General features: G+C 49.0%; 1 long non-coding RNA gene across 1 annotated transcript; it reads right to left on the bottom strand.

Annotated features, from left to right (window-relative positions):
• Positions 1–2,017: 2,017 nt before the first annotated feature.
• LOC114589720 (uncharacterized) lies at positions 2,018–15,045 on the bottom strand. Its single transcript, XR_013390942.1, has 2 exons — positions 14,954–15,045; positions 2,018–2,414 (listed from the first exon to the last, which is right to left on the bottom strand). It is a non-coding gene; the product is annotated as an uncharacterized LOC114589720 (long non-coding RNA).
• Between the last annotated feature and the right edge of the window lie 1,596 nt (positions 15,046–16,641).

Raw genomic sequence — 16,641 nt, 5'->3', positions numbered from 1 at the left:
AGGGGCAAACGACCAAAGAGGAATTCAAACAAATAGCCAGCACATGTAGACAGAAAGTCAGAAAAGCTAAAGCACAGAATGAACTCAGGCTTGCTAGAGAGGTTAAAAGGCTATTATGGGTATGTCCGTAGCAAAAGGAAGAACAAAGAAACAGTGGGGTCACTCAGAGGAGAAGATGGTGAAATGCAAACAGGGGACACAGAAAGGGCTGAACTCCTCAATGCCTTCTTTGCCTCAATCTTCTCCGATAAAGAAAACAATGCCCGACCTGAAGAATTTGGAGCAAATGATTCAGCCGAGGAAACACAGCCCAGAATAACTAGTTTAGATGTATTCAAGTCTCCAGGGCCAGATGAACTGCATCCAAGAGTATTAAAAGAACTGGCAGATGTGATCTCAGAACCACTGGCAGTCATCTTTGAGAATACCTGGAGAACAGGCGATGTCCCGGCAGACTGGAGGAGGGCAAATGTTGTCCCTATTTTCAAAAAGGGGAAAAGAGAGGACCCAAATAATTATCACCCAGTCAGTCTGACATCAATACCAGGGAAGATTCGGGAGCAGATCATTAAGCAAACAGTCTGTGAGCACCTAGAAAGGAATGCTGTGATCACCAATAGTCAGCATGGATTTCTGAAAAATAAGTCATGTCAGACTAACCTGATCTCGTTTTTTGACAGAATTACAAGCCTGGTAGATGAAGGGAACGCAGTGGATGTAGCCTACCTTGATGCCTTGACGCAAGGCATTCGACAAGGTGCCCCATGATATTCTTGTAGAGAAGCTGGTAAAATGCGGTCTTGACTATGCTACCACTCAGTAGATTTGTAACTGGCTGACTGACCGAACGAACCCAAAGGGTGCTCATCAATGGTTTCTCTTCATCCTGGAGAAGAGTGACTAGTGGGGTGCCACAGGGTTCTGTCTTGGGCCCGGTCTTATTCAATATCTTTATCAACGACTTGGATGATGGACTCAAGGGCATCCTGATCAAATTTGCAGATGACACCAAACTGGGAGGGGTGGCCAACACCCCAGAGGACAGGATCACACTTCAAAACGACCTTGACAGATTAGAGAACTGGGCCAAAACAAACAAGATGAACTTTAACAGGGAGAAATGTAAAGTATTGCACTTGGGCAAAAAAAATGAGAGGCACAAATACAAGATGGGGGACACCTGGCTTGAGAGCAGTACATGTGAAAAGGATCTAGGAGTCTTGGTTGACCACAAACTTGACATGAGCCAACAGTGTGACGCGGCAGCTAAAAAAGCCAATGCAATTCTGGGCTGCATCAATAGGAGTATAGCATCTAGATCAAGGGAAGTAATAGTGCCACTGTATTCTGCTCTGGTCAGACCTTACCTGGAGTACTGTGTCCAGTTCTGGGCACCACAGTTCAAGAAGGACACTGACAAACTGGAACGTGTCCAGAGGAGGGCAACCGAAATGGTCAAAGGCCTGGAAACAATGCCTTATGAGGAACGGCTAAGGGAGCTGGGCATGTTTAGCCTGGAGAAGAGGAGGTTAAGGGGTGATATGATAGCCATGTTCAAATATATAAAAGGATGTCATATAGAGGAGGGAGAAAGGTTGTTTTCTGCTGCTCCAGAGAAGCAGACACGGAGCAATGGATTCAAACTACAAGAAAGAAGATTCCACCTAAACATTAGGAAGAACTTCCTGACAGTAAGAGCTGTTCGACAGTGGAATTTGCTGCCAAGGAGTGTGGTGGAGTCTCCTTCTTTGGAGGTCTTTAAGCAGAGGCTTGACAACCATATGTCAGGAGTGCTCTGATGGTGTTTCCTGCTTGGCAGGGGGTTGGACTCGATGGCCCTTGTGGTCTCTTCCAACTCTATGATTCTATGATTTGTAAATCACATTTGCACCCCCAACCCCCCACTCCGGTTTTAGCCTTATTCACTTATTTGGTCTTCTGTTCTTGCTCAAATACTATGTGGTATCTGGCCACCCTACTACAAAGTAGTACTACAAAATCACACATTACAAAGATCACTAATTTTCTATACTGTGTATAGAGATTTATTTATTTGGAACATTTGTGCCTCGCTGTTCAGCCAACAAGGCCACCAGACAACTTAAATGCAATCAAAGCAAGATGGTCCCTACCCACAGGCAAAGGGGGCAGGGAGGGAAGAGGAATATCAAATCTCAGTCACAAATCACTAAACAGTTGTTCCTATGTTGACCAGCTGGCACAGTTCAGGAGCTGGACCTCCAGCAAAGCTCTCCCACTGATGGCTGCCCCAGATAACAGTTGTGGGGAGAGGAGGCCCGAGGGAGCTGTCCTGTCACTGCAGAGCCAGTGGAGGGAGCTCTGCTTCACAGCTCTCACGGAAGTACTGTAGTTTGGATACTACGGGCTCCTCTGCAAAGCTGAAAGCAATTGCTCTGTGAAATAAATAAAAAATTCAGTGTGTAGAAATCTTTTCACTATGTGTCTGTTTTGTATTTAAAGCTTCACAGCCACCAAGTGCTAATCAGCTTGAAGCATGCTACAAGTCTTTCATAACATTATTGATATAAGTAAAGAAACATCTCATGTGGGAAAAATAGACACAATGTTTCCTTAAGAATTAAAAATTCCAGCACTCTCCATATGCAGCAGAATGAGGTGGCCAAATGGACCATACTACCTCAAGCTACAGGTGAGGAATAACACTTCTATGCGTAAAAACCAAAGCCTAGCACATCATAGAGAAGGTACTTGTCAATTAAAAAAGCTAGCCTTTCCCCTGCTTTGCTGGCTTTCTAGTTGCAGGGAACTTTTAGTGTGTGAAAGCAATTTTCCATTGCTGCTCTTGCAGTTTATTTGACAGTTTCAGATGGCTTTGTGTTGTTGTAAACAAAATCTGCCCTTATTCCTTTATGTATTGGAGAACCTTGTAGGTTCTCCATCGGTAGGAGAAAATAACAGAGGCCAACCAGAGAATATTGAGAAGCAAAGCAGCTAGTAAGCCTGATCTTTATTAAACTGTTGCAACAGGGTGCTCCACCCACACGCAGGAGAGAGGAGGAGGACCGCAAACAATGTGTGCTTGCCATTTTGAAATTCCCTGCCCTGGAGCTCAAGACCACCCCCACAAACATCATACCTACATCACAGAAAAGGAAAATTTCTACAATAGAAATTTGAATGTTGTTTTTCCTGTCTGCCAGGTTATCTGATAATGCCTTATCTGATTGCCTTTCCTGGTAGTCTGGCCATTCCTTTGAGATGGTAATTACCCAATTCCTGAGACAATGGGAAGCAAAGACAGACCACTGAATACATAACAGTGAAAATACATTATTCCTTTCCACTTGGGATAATCTTGCCATAAATGCCCAAAACTAGCCTGACTAAGGAGTGGTGGAGAGGTATACTTCTGAATATTCAATAATTCTATAACATTTGCAGTATCAGATTGAGGTCTGCTGCTTCACATCAACAACCTGAAAGGATTTACTCCATGACTTTATACTTTCCTTAATGGTAAATATTAAGTAGGGTAGACAAATTGCAACATTGAGCTATTGTAGTTCCCATGCCAATATTGTAGTTCCCCATTTCAAATTCCTTCTTGCTCCCTGTCAGTGGAGGCTCGTCCTTAAGGGGGACTGGGGCACTGCTCCACCAAGCTCAATTGTTTCTTGGCTGTCCTCCAACAGCCTGCTTCTTTCTTACATCCTCTCTAGGGTTGGCATGAGCAGTGAGCTCCTTCCTCCTCAGTCTCAGGGCTGCCTTTGCAGAACTCAACGAGGGGGGAGGGGCATGCCCCACATGCCCCTGTCCAGGGGAGGAGAGGGGCAGGGAAGCTGCTGCTCAGGCTCCTTGAGTGCGCCAGGTCAGACACGACCCGGAGGCGGAGCTGCTGCTGTGACTGGGAGCGAGGTGCACTGCAGCCACCCACCCTCCTGCTCTCTTCCCTGGGTCAGGCCTAACCTAAGGACAGAGCTGTGGCCAGCAGAAGCACTGCAGCTTAGGTCAGCTCCTTCTCACGTGGAGCCAGGCACCAATGAGGGAGCCTGCTGTGGGGGCACCTGTTTGTGCCCCTGACACAAATTTGTGCCCCCACGGCCCACACATGCTACACTTCTGGGTGGGGACAAAACCAGAGTTACTGTAGTTGGCTTCATCCATGGGCGTAGCCAGGATTTTTGTTAGTGGAGGCAGGCCTTTTGTTAGGGGGTCAGAACCTCAGTTAGCTATGTATTTTTATTTAGTTGGCCCCCCTTGGCCACATCCATGGCTCCATCTATCATAACATTTTGGAAATGCCCTGACCCACCCACCCCAACACTGATGTTGATTTTCTGAGATATCAGGCGCTCAAGCACAAGTCAAACATAAAGAATCGCTGCTGTTTCTTTTTGTGTAGCCTGTTTAGACTGGAAATTTGCCTCAGTTTTTTATTCTTTAAGGAAGGTTCTGTAAAGTGCAGGATAATGTAGTAGCTCACAGCATGGCAGGATGATCCCAAGAAGCTCAGTTAGTTGGGGACATGGGCATAGCCAGGGGGTGAAGTGGCCACCCCTAAATCAAGTAAATAAATAAAAATACAGAGAGTCTGATATTCCAGATGCAATCACACTTCTTCCTTAGAGCAGCCTCCTATTCATTTATTTCTTGTTGAAAGATAAAGAAGTGTTTTTCAGAAACTAGCAACAACCTTATATATCAAGAAGACACATGTAGTTCATAGTAACTGTCTTTCAGGGCAGTTTGTCTAGGAACAAAAGCAAGTGTTGCTATGAACACTGACTAGTCACTAGAATAATAAGATGAAAGCTGGAGGTGGGGTTCGGGGTGGGGTTAGTCTTTCTTTAAACAAACATGTAAGTACTGTATGGATGCCAAGCAGAAGAAGAAGACAAGCGTTTCTGTGGGGGAGGGAGTTTATTGACTGCTCAGATATAAGACTCACAACATCATTTTATAACCAAAGAAAGTGCCTTTATGTGACCATTAAATCAAATCAACTGGAATTACCGGTATATTCACAGAAAGCCTTTAGCAGAATCATTTCCTGTCCTCGGAATCCAACTGGAAGTGTTGGGCGAGCCGACTGCATAATCAAAAAGGCCAGTAAGTTACTGCGAGACAAACAGAGGAAGCTGTGTTCCTTTTCAAATCTGTCTGTCAACAGTCACACACACCAAGCAAAAGCCACCCATAACAGACGTTTTCCTTGATAAATGGGAGAACTGTCTGATAATCAACAACCATATAATTTTATCCAGTAGTATTAGTTTGATCTGACGGAAACTGCACATTTCCCGAGCAGCACTGAAAGAATGCTTCATTTAACTACAAACCCCCAAATCTGGGATCCCATCAAAACTAATGTTTGGTAAAAGTTTTGCAGCAAACCCCCCACATTTTGTAACACCCCATAAACAGAGTAATTGATACATCAAACCGGGGTTCATAATTAATATCAAAAACCCATCATTGTCCGGTTCACTCCAAACTGGTGCCAAAGTCTGGCAAAAGTCTTGTAGCATTTTGCCAGACATTGTAGAATTTTTTTAGCATTTTGCCCGACAAACCAAGTAAGTGACAGGGGTCATAAGGTCACCCCAAAACCCAACATCGCCTGATTCACTCCAAATCAAGGCCAAAGTCTGGCAAAATGTTTGCAGTAAAAACCGCATGTTTTGCAGTGCCCCCCAAACGGAGTGGTTCCTAGCACATCAGGAGGAAGAGTCAAGACAACCAAAAGTGGATAAATAGGTTGTATTTATTAAATATAACAACTTGAGGATCGGCAAAACTAGTCAGATTCGACCAATGTAACCAAATCAAATTGTCTGGGCAGGTGTGCTTGTTCACCTCTACCCACAAACACACAAGTGCTCAAACAGAGCTCTTTGCAGATCCTTAAGAACCCAACCCAAATCAGAAAGATGTCACAACCCAAATCAGAAAGATGCATACCACCAGGTCTATACAACTGTTGGGCACAGAACATAATTCTGCCATGAGGGATATAAGCACCCACATTCTCAAACACAAACATCGTTGTAGAATGATTAGCTTTGTGTCTTGCCCATCCACCTTCTTAGGAAGGCTGCCCCCACTCCATAAGCACCTCTACAACATTCCAAACCAAACTATGATAAGCTCAGGGATGAGGAAGCACAGCTGATGGAGATATTTAGTGATCTCAACTGAATTTACCTCACCAGATTGTTATCCCCAAGATGGATGACCAGAATGTCAGGATTAGGGTTAGGGCTAGGGCAGGGGATAGGTGGACGTTCAGGGTTAGGGTTAGTGCCTGGGGGTTTTTTTCATGCTTTTTAAGCTTCTAATGATATTGCTTCATGTCAGGGGCTCAGGAGCAGAGGCACAGGGGAGAGAGGAAATGGAGAGCGAAGGGGAAGAATCTGAGGGCAGTGGAGGGGAGAATGACAGTGACCCGAGAGATTCCATGAGCCTCTCCAGCGAATCAGAAGATTCCAAGAAGGGAGCGCCTATGGTCAGGGCAAGGGGGGTCCCAGGGGAGACGCAACAGAAGCAAGGGGCCAGCGGAGACTCCCAAAGCAGCAGTGGGAGATCAGGACCAGCTTCCCCACCAGAGCGCAGTGGGGGGGGGGGGGGAGAGTGCCATGTGTCAGGGCCAGCATCTCCTCCAGCAGAGAGAGAAGATGAGTCAGGGCTGACCACGCCTCTATCGGAGAGCGGGGGAACGGAGGGGACGTCAGGTCCAGCTAGCCTCCCCGAAGGGGGAAGCAGTGACAGGAGCAGTGTAACGGTCAGGAGGAAGGCGGCGGGCTGGGCGCGTGCGCCCAGTTCGAATGTACAGGCGCGCGGGACAGCAGAAAACCCGGATTGGGAACCAGGTCCTAAAGCCCGCCGGAGGCAGGGGGAAGACTCAGGGGACTCAGCGTCAGAAGAGTCTAGGAAGGGCAAGACCCCAGCGGACAGGCGGAACCAGAGGAGGAAAGAGCAAAGGAAGAGGTGGAGCAAGGCTAGAGTCTTAAACTGGTGTCTGGGGGGAGGAGATTCAGACGAAGCTTCGGCGGTCTAGAGTTTGAGACGTAGAGCTGCGCGCCGCGGCTGTGAAAGTGAAATTGAGCTTCAATAAAGACTGTTTTATATAACAACGAACTGGCTTGGTCCTTTGTGAGCTGGGACCTCGGGCAGCTCTGACAGTAAGCTCCGTTTCACATAATTGAACCCTCGCAGCGCGAGTTGGCGCAGCGAGGGGCAAAACTTGGTGTTTTGCGAGCTCACGAAGATAGGCAAAGATGACTACAGAGGAGAAGGTGAAAGAGCTGCAAGAAGCAGTCACGACGCTTTACGCAGAAGTAGCAGCATCCAGAAAGAGAGAGGAAGAAGCAGTAGCGCTCTGCCAGGATCTGCAGACCAGGTGGGAAAGTGTGGGCAAAGAGGGGCTGCCGGGACGCAAGCCGGAGGGAGTTGGCCTCGGGAAGAGGGGGGGCAGCATCGTAGCCCACTTCGACGGGAACCTACAGCAGTATCCTAACTTCAGAGCAGACATAGTTTTCGCGCTCAATTTGCTTCGGAGAGACTTTAGAGATGAGGAGGAGAAAGTAGGCTTCATAATAACTCATCTGCATGGGGAAGCTAAATCGTGGCTGCACAACTTATGGCGCGAAAATGATCCCGCCCTCCAAGATTCAAAGGCATTTATCAAGGCTATGGACGATTGTTTTAAATCAACGGTAGATGTGGATGTGGCCAGGAGGGAAATGCATGGACTGAAGCAGGGCAAAGCCACTGTGAGACAATATCACTCCCGCTTTTTTGCGTTAGTAAATGTGCTGGGCTGGGAAAAGGACTCCGCTGCCGTCAGGGATCTGTTCTGGGAGGGACTAAATGGGTCCGTGAAAGATGAGCTGGCGAGGGGGGAGAGACCTAACAGCACCACAGAAGTCGTCCAGAGAGCGCTGGCGATAGGCGTGCGCCTGGAAGAACGCCCTTGGAGCAGGAATGAGGGAGGTATGGCGCGCACACCAGCCAGAACAACTCCCTTCCTACCCAGAGAGACAGGGTGCGCGCAATCCACGCCTCCCCTGGGGCGGGGAGAGGAGCCGATGGAGATAGGTGGTGCTAGGGATCAGACAGCGACCAGAGCCCAAACACCAGGAGCAGTCAAGGTGAAGGCTCCTAGAGGGAACAGGAAGTGCTATATCTGCGACAGTGCACAACACATGGCCAAAGAGTGTCCCCAGAGGATCCAGAGGCACACTGCAGCCTCAGCAACAGTAAGAGGAGCAGTTCAGCAGGGGGAACAGCTACAGGGAAACGACGAAGCCTGGTTGGAGGCAGAGGCACTGGGGCCCAGCCAGGCGAGTCAGTGAAGCAGTCCCCAGAGATTTTACAGCCCACAGACCCCCTCCCACCCAAACCAGTGGTACAACTCACCGCATCGCTCCAGCTGCCCAATGGACTCACCCTGGAAGTCCCTATTACCATTGACTCTGGCAGTAACGCAGACTTTGTAGGAGTGAACTTCATCAAGCAACATCGCATAGCGCTCCTACCAGCCACGATGCCCCTAAACGTAGTCACGGTCGATGGCAGAAAGCTACTGGGAGGACAGGTGGTACAGCAAACACCCCCTATGGTAATGCAAATTGGAAATCACCGCGAAGTCATCAGCTTCAACGTCACCCACCTGTCGGACACGCCCATAGTGTTGGGCATGAGTTGGCTGGATAGGCACAGCCCGGCTTTAGCATGGTACCAGCGTCAATTGACCTTCTGCTCCTCCTACTGCGCGGAACACTGCATCCGGACCAGCCAGGAAGAGGAAGGGCAAGAGGATGAACCACAGCTACACCTAGGCATGGTGCAAGCGGTACTGAACAAGTACAAGGCGTTTTTGGAGGTCTTCTGCGAGAAGGAAGCGGACAAGCTGCCTCCCCACAGGCCCTACGACTGCAAGATTGGCCTCCTGCCGGGGGCGACGCTGCCGACTGGAAAACTGTATTCCATGTCTGAAGACGAACTGCAAGAACTGAGGGAGTTCATAGATCACAACTTGAAGCGGGGATTCATCCAAGAATCCAAAGCAGTGGGGGGGCAGTCCCGTGTTCTTCGTGAAGAAGAAAGACACGCCCCAACGGAGGCTGGTAGTTGATTATAGAATCATCAATTCCAGGACAAAGCCCACAGCATTCCCCATGCCCAAGATTGACGACCTGCTCGTGACGGTGAGGGAGGGACGAATCTTCACCAAGTTGGATCTACGAGGGGCGTACAACCTTATATGCATGCGGGAGGGCGATGAGTGGAAGACGGCCATGTTTACGCCTTTAGGCACCTATGAATATCGAGTTATGCCGTTTGGTCTCCAAAATGGCTCCCATTGTTTCCAAGCTTTTATGCACCACGTGTTAGCGGGACTCCTCTACAAAAAGTGCGTCTGCTTCCTAGACGACATCCTGATCTTCTCGGAATCACAAGAGGCTCACGAGGGAGACGTCAAGGAGGTCCTGCAGAGACTACGGGAGCACAGACTTTACGCCAAACTGGAAAAGTGCCAGTTCGACATGACGGAGGTGGATTTCCTGGGCTACAAGCTGTCCGACAAGGGACTCGCCATGGACAGCACCAAGGTCCGCTCGGTGTTGGACTGGAAGAGCCCGCACAATCGGAAGGAGGTCCAGAAGTTCGTCGGATTCGCCAACTTTTATTGCAAATTCATCAAGGGGTTCGCGATGGAGACGGCGGCCATCACGGACACCCTCAGCTCCAAAAAGAAGAAGTTCACCTGGACGGACCAGGCGGAGCAGTCCTTTCGGAGGCTCAAGCGTCTCTTCGCGTCCGAAGAACAGCTGCTACACATAAACCCCAGCAAACCAATGAGGGTTGAAACGGACGCCTCGGACAGAGCGGTGGGGCGGTCCTGTTGCAGCAAGACCCGCAAGGGGATTGGAGGCCATGCACATTCTACTCCAGGAAACTCAGCAAGTCGGAACAGAACTACACCATCTGGGACCGAGAGTTGCTGGCCATTCATGCAGCCTTCAAGGCGTGGCGGCACTTCCTCATTGGAGCCAGACACACAGTGCAGGTCCGCACGGACCATAAGAACCTGGAGTACTGGCGCACGGCACGGTTCCTGAACCAGAGACACATCCGCTGGGCGGAGTTCTTTGCGGATTTCGACTTCCGAATAGAATACATCCCGGGAGACAACAACATCATGGCGGATGCACTATCCAGGAAGCCGCAGTATCTCGAGGAAGCGGCACTGGTGGCGGCCAAACACATTTTCGCACCGAAAGCGTGGGCGTGCGCTTCAGCCACCGTGGACCTGGACGCGGTGCGTCACGCGCTGCAGACGGATTCGTTCGCTCAATCCAAGATGGAGGAGGTGCAAAGAGGCACAGTGAAGGACGGAGAGTTCCAGATACGCGACGGACTGCTCATCCGCAAAGGGGCTCTCTATGTGCCAGGAGACGACCTCCGCGCGAAAGTCCTGCAGCAGTTACACGACGCGCCCAGCGCTGGGCACTTCGGCAAGGACAAGACGGCGGAATTAGTAGCCAGAGACTTTTGGTGGCCCAAGATGAGGGGAGAAGTCGCGGATTACGTCGCTCGGTGCGACACATGCCAAAGGGCCAAACCAGTACACAGGGCGCCGGCGGGACTGCTGGAACCGCTACAGACGCCGCTCGAACCGTGGGAGAAAGTGGCCCTGGACTTTGTCACAGATCTGCCCAGCTCGCGAGGCAAGACAGCGGTACTCGTGGTCGTAGACCTGTTCACCAAGATGGCGCACTTCATTCCTTGCGTGAAGGTGGCCACAGCGGAACAGACCGCCAAGCTGTTCATCCTGTCTGACCGCGGTCGCCAATTCATCTCGAGCTTCTGGCAGAAGCTGCTGGGCATCCTGAACGTCAAGATCAACTTAGCGTCGGCACGACACCCGCAGACCAACGGACAAGTGGAGAGGGTCAACGCCATCATGCAGCAGTATCTGCGATGCTACGCGAACCAACAGCGCTCGACCTGGGTGGACTACCTACCGCTGGCCGAGTTTGCCTACAACAACACGAAGCACGGGTCTACAGGGGTGACACCGTTCTTCGCCAACAATGGGCGGCATCCCAGAACCTTCCCGGGTTAGAGACGACGGGGGAGGGGGAGCCACGGGGAGCAGAACACTTGGCAGCAGAGTTGTAGGAGGTCCACGAGCAACTCCGAAGGCACTTGGAACTAGCAAAACACGCCTACAAAATGCAGGCAGACAGGCACAGGAGAGTCGGGGAAGACATCCTGGTGGGGGACTGGGTCTGGTTAGCAGCCCAGGCAGTGCCGGCCAGAACGTTAGCTAAGAAGAAGCTCAGACACAAGCAGCTAGGGCCTTACCAAGTTGAGGCACAAATCAATCCAGTGGCCTACCGGTTAACGCTCCCGGAGGGCTCCAGAATGCACCCGGTCTTTCATAGGTCAGTGCTCACACCCTACAAGGAACCCCACAGGTTTCAGGCGCGAAGGGACGCACCAGACCTACTCAGCAAATCGCCAACAGGGGAGGGGTCACCGAGGGCGGCGCCACTCAACGAGGTCACGGAGATTTTAGACTTGAGATGGGGGAAAGAGGGAGTTGAATATCTCCTCGCCAGGGAAGGTGCCCCGGCCAGCGCCAACAGGTGGGTACCGTACTATGCCGTGGAGGAGCACTACCTCAAAGACGAGTTCCATGCACTCTTCCCACACAGACCTATGCCAGCAGATTTTTTCGATGACTGGCTTTTCACACCCACACTCTCAGCCAGCACGTTCCAGGGGTTCTCATCAGCTGAGGAAACGGCGCCAGACACAAGCTCCCCAGAGGGGTCACTCTCGGGGTTTGGCACAGACCGCTCTTATTGGTGGGACAATCAACCGGAGGTGGGGTGGAGCAGGGAACTGCTGAGGGGACCCTTACACGCAGCATCACCCGAGGAGACAGGGGGAGGGAAGGACATGGACGTCTTGGGGGAAGACCCTGGGTTCGAGCACAACTGCAGAGAGATGGAAGCAGAGGAGATCGATGTCGACGAGACCACTACGGGCTGGCCGGATCCAGCTGGCCGGCTGCATACCAGGGGGAAATAACGGTATCCCGCACTCACCCCCACAGCACTGGAGCACCCGGAACCCACACCCGAAGAGGGGGAGGGGGGCTTCGAGGGGGTGATGGATGTCAGGGGCTCAGGAGCAGAGGCACAGGGGAGAGAGGAAATGGAGAGCGAAGGGGAAGAATCTGAGGGCAGTGGAGGGGAGAATGACAGTGACCCGAGAGATTCCATTAGCCTCTCCAGCGAATCAGAAGATTCCCAGAAGGGAGCGCCTATGGTCAGGGCAAGGGGGGTCCCAGGGGAGACGCAACAGAAGCAAGGGGCCAGCGGAGACTCCCAAAGCAGCAGTGGGAGATCAGGACCAGCTTCCCCACCAGAGCGCAGTGGGGGGGGGGGAAGAGTCCCATGTGTCAGGGCCAGCGTCTCCTCCAGCAGAGAGAGAAGATGAGTCAGGGCTGACCACGCCTCTATCGGAGAGCGGGGGAATGGAGTGGACATCAGGTCCAGCTAACCTCCCCGAAGGGGGAAGCAGTGACAGGAGCAGTGTAACGGTCAGGAGGAAGGTGGCGGGCTGGGCGCGCGCGCCAAGTTCGAATGTACAGGCGCACAGGACAGCAGAAAACCCGGATTGGGAACCAGGTCCTAAAGCCCGCCGGAAGCAGGGGGAAGACTCAGGGGACTCAGCGTCAGAAGAGTCTAGGAAGGGCAAGACCCCAGCGGACAGGCGGAACCAAAGGAGGAAAGAGCAAAGGAAGAGGTGGAGCAAGGCTAGAGTCTTAAACTGGTGTCTGGGGGGAGGAGATTCAGACGGAGCTTCGGAGGTCTAGAGTTTGAGACGTAGAGCTGCGCGCCGCGGCTGTGAAAGTGAAATTGAACTTCAATAAAGACTGTTTTATATAACAATGAACTGGCGTTGGTCCTTTGTGAGCTGGGACCTCGGGCAGCTCTGACACTTCATTTTTATGAGACTGGATAATTCCCAAAAGTAAGCAAACTACCTGAAACGTAGCAAAACTAAGAGAAATGTGAAAACCAAAAGTGAGATACCAGAAACCCAACAAGGAAGGAATTCATGAAAAAGGAAAATTGCCAGACAGAGACTTCAATCAAATCATTACCAAATTCACCAGAATCCCAAAACCAATTGAAAAGAAGCAGAAATGTGAGAAGCAGAAGAAATACCACCAGAAACCCCCAACAAGAGGGAAAAAGTAAATTGTGCAGAAACCCCAAAGCCAGTTAAACCTTAGTTTTGCATGGTGCCTGGGGTGATTTCGCTTTTCCCTGAGATGTTTACTGCGTGGGTTTCTTGTGGTTCTATTCAATTGGTTTTCTCATCTTTTGTGGATGTGGTTTGTTTCTGTTGTTTCTTGTTTGTTTTGGGGATTATGTTGAATTTTTTCTGTGGTTTTCGTTTCATAGATTCTTTTATATAAATTACAATTGTGAAATATACTCAGAGTCTTGTATGTATTTCATGCTCTTTATTGCCCCCCCCCTCATGCTTTTATATACATTATTTACACAATGAGTACCGTCTGACTGGCTAACTCTGCTTCCCTCTTGGAGCCTGATTGGCCTGCAGGAAAAGACCAATCAGTTGTTGCATTCTAGGACCCAAGGTTAGTACATAACAGATTGGGTGCTGGATTGATGGTGAGTTTGCTTCCTTTCTAGGTTTTTTGGGTTTTGCACCTTTGAGAATATTAATTTGTATGAGATCTGATAATCCCAAGAATAAAAGGAAAACCACCAGAAATGAAGCAAAACCACCAGAAATGACCATTCCAACAATGAAGTCAACCACTAAAAACACAAAAACCTACTGAAAAGAAGCAGAAGAACCATGTAAAAGCAACATCAATGGAAACTGGCAAAGAAGCCAACTAATCCCAAACAAAGCAGATTCACCAGAAACCCCCAAAGCATTCAAAAGTATTACCACCTGTCAGGGGTTCAGGGGCGGCCCTGACACCACCAGAATGCAAAAACAAGAAAACTTCTCAAAAGAAGCAATAAAGCAAAAGTCCAAAAAACAAGCTAAACCAATGGAAAAGAAATGAAGCCAGCTGCAAACAAAGCACATTCACCAGAAACCCAAGACTAAGTGAAAACTAGTATGCTATGTTGGTTAATTTCTGTTGCTTGAAGTGCTTTTGGACTCCCATAAATTGCATTTTGCTTTTTAAAAACTGGTTTCCAGTTTCTTTGTAATTGGTGGCTTTACTGCTTCTTTTTTGTTTTCTGCTGGTTTGTTTAATTTGGGGTGGTTTTGCTTTTTTTTGCATTTAATTGTTTTGCTTCTTTTACTTTGAATGGTTCTGCGGTTTTGGGTGAGATTGTTTCTTTTCCATTGATTTGGCTTGGTTTTCATGTCTCCTGGTTTTGCCTCATTTTGGGAATATTTCTTGGTTTTTGTGCTTCTGGTGGTATTTCTTCAATTTTATGACATAACCAAGCCAAAACACCAGAAACACAGAAACAAATCATAAAGAAGCAGAGGGTTACAGTGAGAGTTGGGTTTGAGTTGGAATAGGATTAGGAGTTAGAGTTGGGGTTGCGTTACGGTAAGAGAAGAACAGCAGAAGGAGAAATTTAATTTTATTACTTAGGGTTAGGGTTAAATTAGCAATATAATTTTATTATTTATACTCCACCCAAGTCACTAGTGGCCACTTTCAATAAAAGGTAAAAACATGAGCGCACTCTAAGTGAATGCTCATGAATGTAGAAACTCTTACTTCCCATAGAATTCCCAAAGAAGACCTGGGAATTGTAGCTCTGAGCTTCTTTGCAGAGGGTTGGACTAGATGACCCTTGGGTTCCCCTTCCATCTCTACTAGGATGCTCCCTGTCTCACTCTCACTCACACACTCCTCCTCTCCTTTTCATGGCAGTTTCACCTTTTTCTGCACTCCTTGTTCGGAAGGGCGGAGGAGGCTGTGCTGCCGCCATGTTGGGCGAGGGCAGGGGTACCGGAAGGAGGTGCCACCGGAGGAGAGGCAAGAGGACAGGAAGGGGAGAGGAAAGGGCGGAAGAGGCTGTGCTGCCGCCATGTTTGGCGAGGGTAGGATTACCGGAAGGAGGTGCCACTGGAGGAGAGGCAAGAGGACAGGAAGGGGAGAGTAAAGGGCGGAAGAGGCTGTGCTGCCGCCATGTTTGGCGAGGGTAGGATTACCGGAAGGAGGTGCCAGCGGAGGAGAGGCATGAGCACAGTAAGGGGAGGGGAAAGAGCGGAAGAGGCGCTGCGACGTTGCTCTCTCGACCCCGCTCTCCCCAGGGTGCAGCCCTGCCCCCCGCCCCGCCCTCACCTGCCTTTCTCCCCCAGTGGCCTTCCTCTCGTGCACCTTGGCGGAGGGATGGTGCGGGTGGGCCACGGAAGTTTATATACAAGAATATACATACCTAGATATAGGTGTCCGTTTGTAAATATATAAAAATAAAATGGATATATGTATATGTGTGTGTATATATATAATAAATATATAAAAATAAAATGGATATATGTATATGTGTGTATATATATGCAGTGCTTCTTTTCTAAAAAAATGATTGGGTCTACTCTCATTTTGACTCAAGAAAATAACCATTTTATAGTTCAAACCGGGAAAAATAAATATAGTAAATGGACAAAAGTACATTCACAAAATGTTTTATGCATTCCTCTGCGTCCCCCCCCCCCCCGAAAAAAGCACTGTATATGTTCCGTCAAGGGCAGGGTTATTTCTGGATCTGGAGCCAATAAGCACGCCAGTGGATGAAGAATAAGCAATGCTTTATTTGCATAAGGTTAACAGATAGCAGCAGGCATACAAAACACAAATTATAGCATTCCAGAGAGGAGTCGCACACAATCTCCCCTTCAGCTGCCCGGAGCTCCAGGTAGAGCAGCGAGAGAGATGGCGTTTTGGGTTCCATCTGCATAAAAAGAAGATGATAAAGCTCTGAGTGGGCTTATATCAAATTGGTGTTTTAGTGGTTAGAATGCACATTCACCAAAAATCGCAGTTAAATGTTTGTTATAAGCCCAAATCAATTATAGGTGTTTTGGTTCCATCTCAATCGAAAGAGCACGAATAAGCTTTAATTGTTCTATCCGTGTTCATTCACAAACAAATAGCAAAGCAAAGTGTAATGTCTAAACTAGGCAAAAGAGGATGTTTTGGGTTCCAACTACATAGAAAGAAGAATCTTGGCTTTCGCCAAGATTCAAATTGTGTTCTTTAGTGTTAATGCAACATTAACCCAGAAATTGCAAAGTGTATGTAATGAGACCAAAAAAACAAAACACCGTCTTTTCGCTTCCATATGTGTAGAAAGAAGACAAATAAGCTTTGATTGAACTTATTTGAATATGCATGGTGCTTCTTGGGTGTGCACCAGAATCACCCCTAACCAAATCAAAATGGTGTTTTCAGTTCCATCTGCATAAGAAGAAGATGATAAAGCTGTGATGGGGTTTATTTCCCGTTGCTGTTTTTGGGGTTAGAATGCATTCACCCAAAAATCGCAGTTAAATGTTTGTTATCAGCCCAAATCAAGCATAGCTGCTTTGGTTCCATCTCAATCGAAAGAGGACGAATAAACGTGG

The sequence above is a fragment of the Podarcis muralis genome, chromosome 16 (genome assembly GCF_964188315.1).
Source record: "Podarcis muralis chromosome 16, rPodMur119.hap1.1, whole genome shotgun sequence".
NCBI classification, from domain to species: Eukaryota; Metazoa; Chordata; class Lepidosauria; order Squamata; family Lacertidae; genus Podarcis; species Podarcis muralis.
The sequence above is the reverse complement of the archived record's forward strand: the minus strand, read 5'-3'. Positions and strand labels throughout refer to the sequence as shown.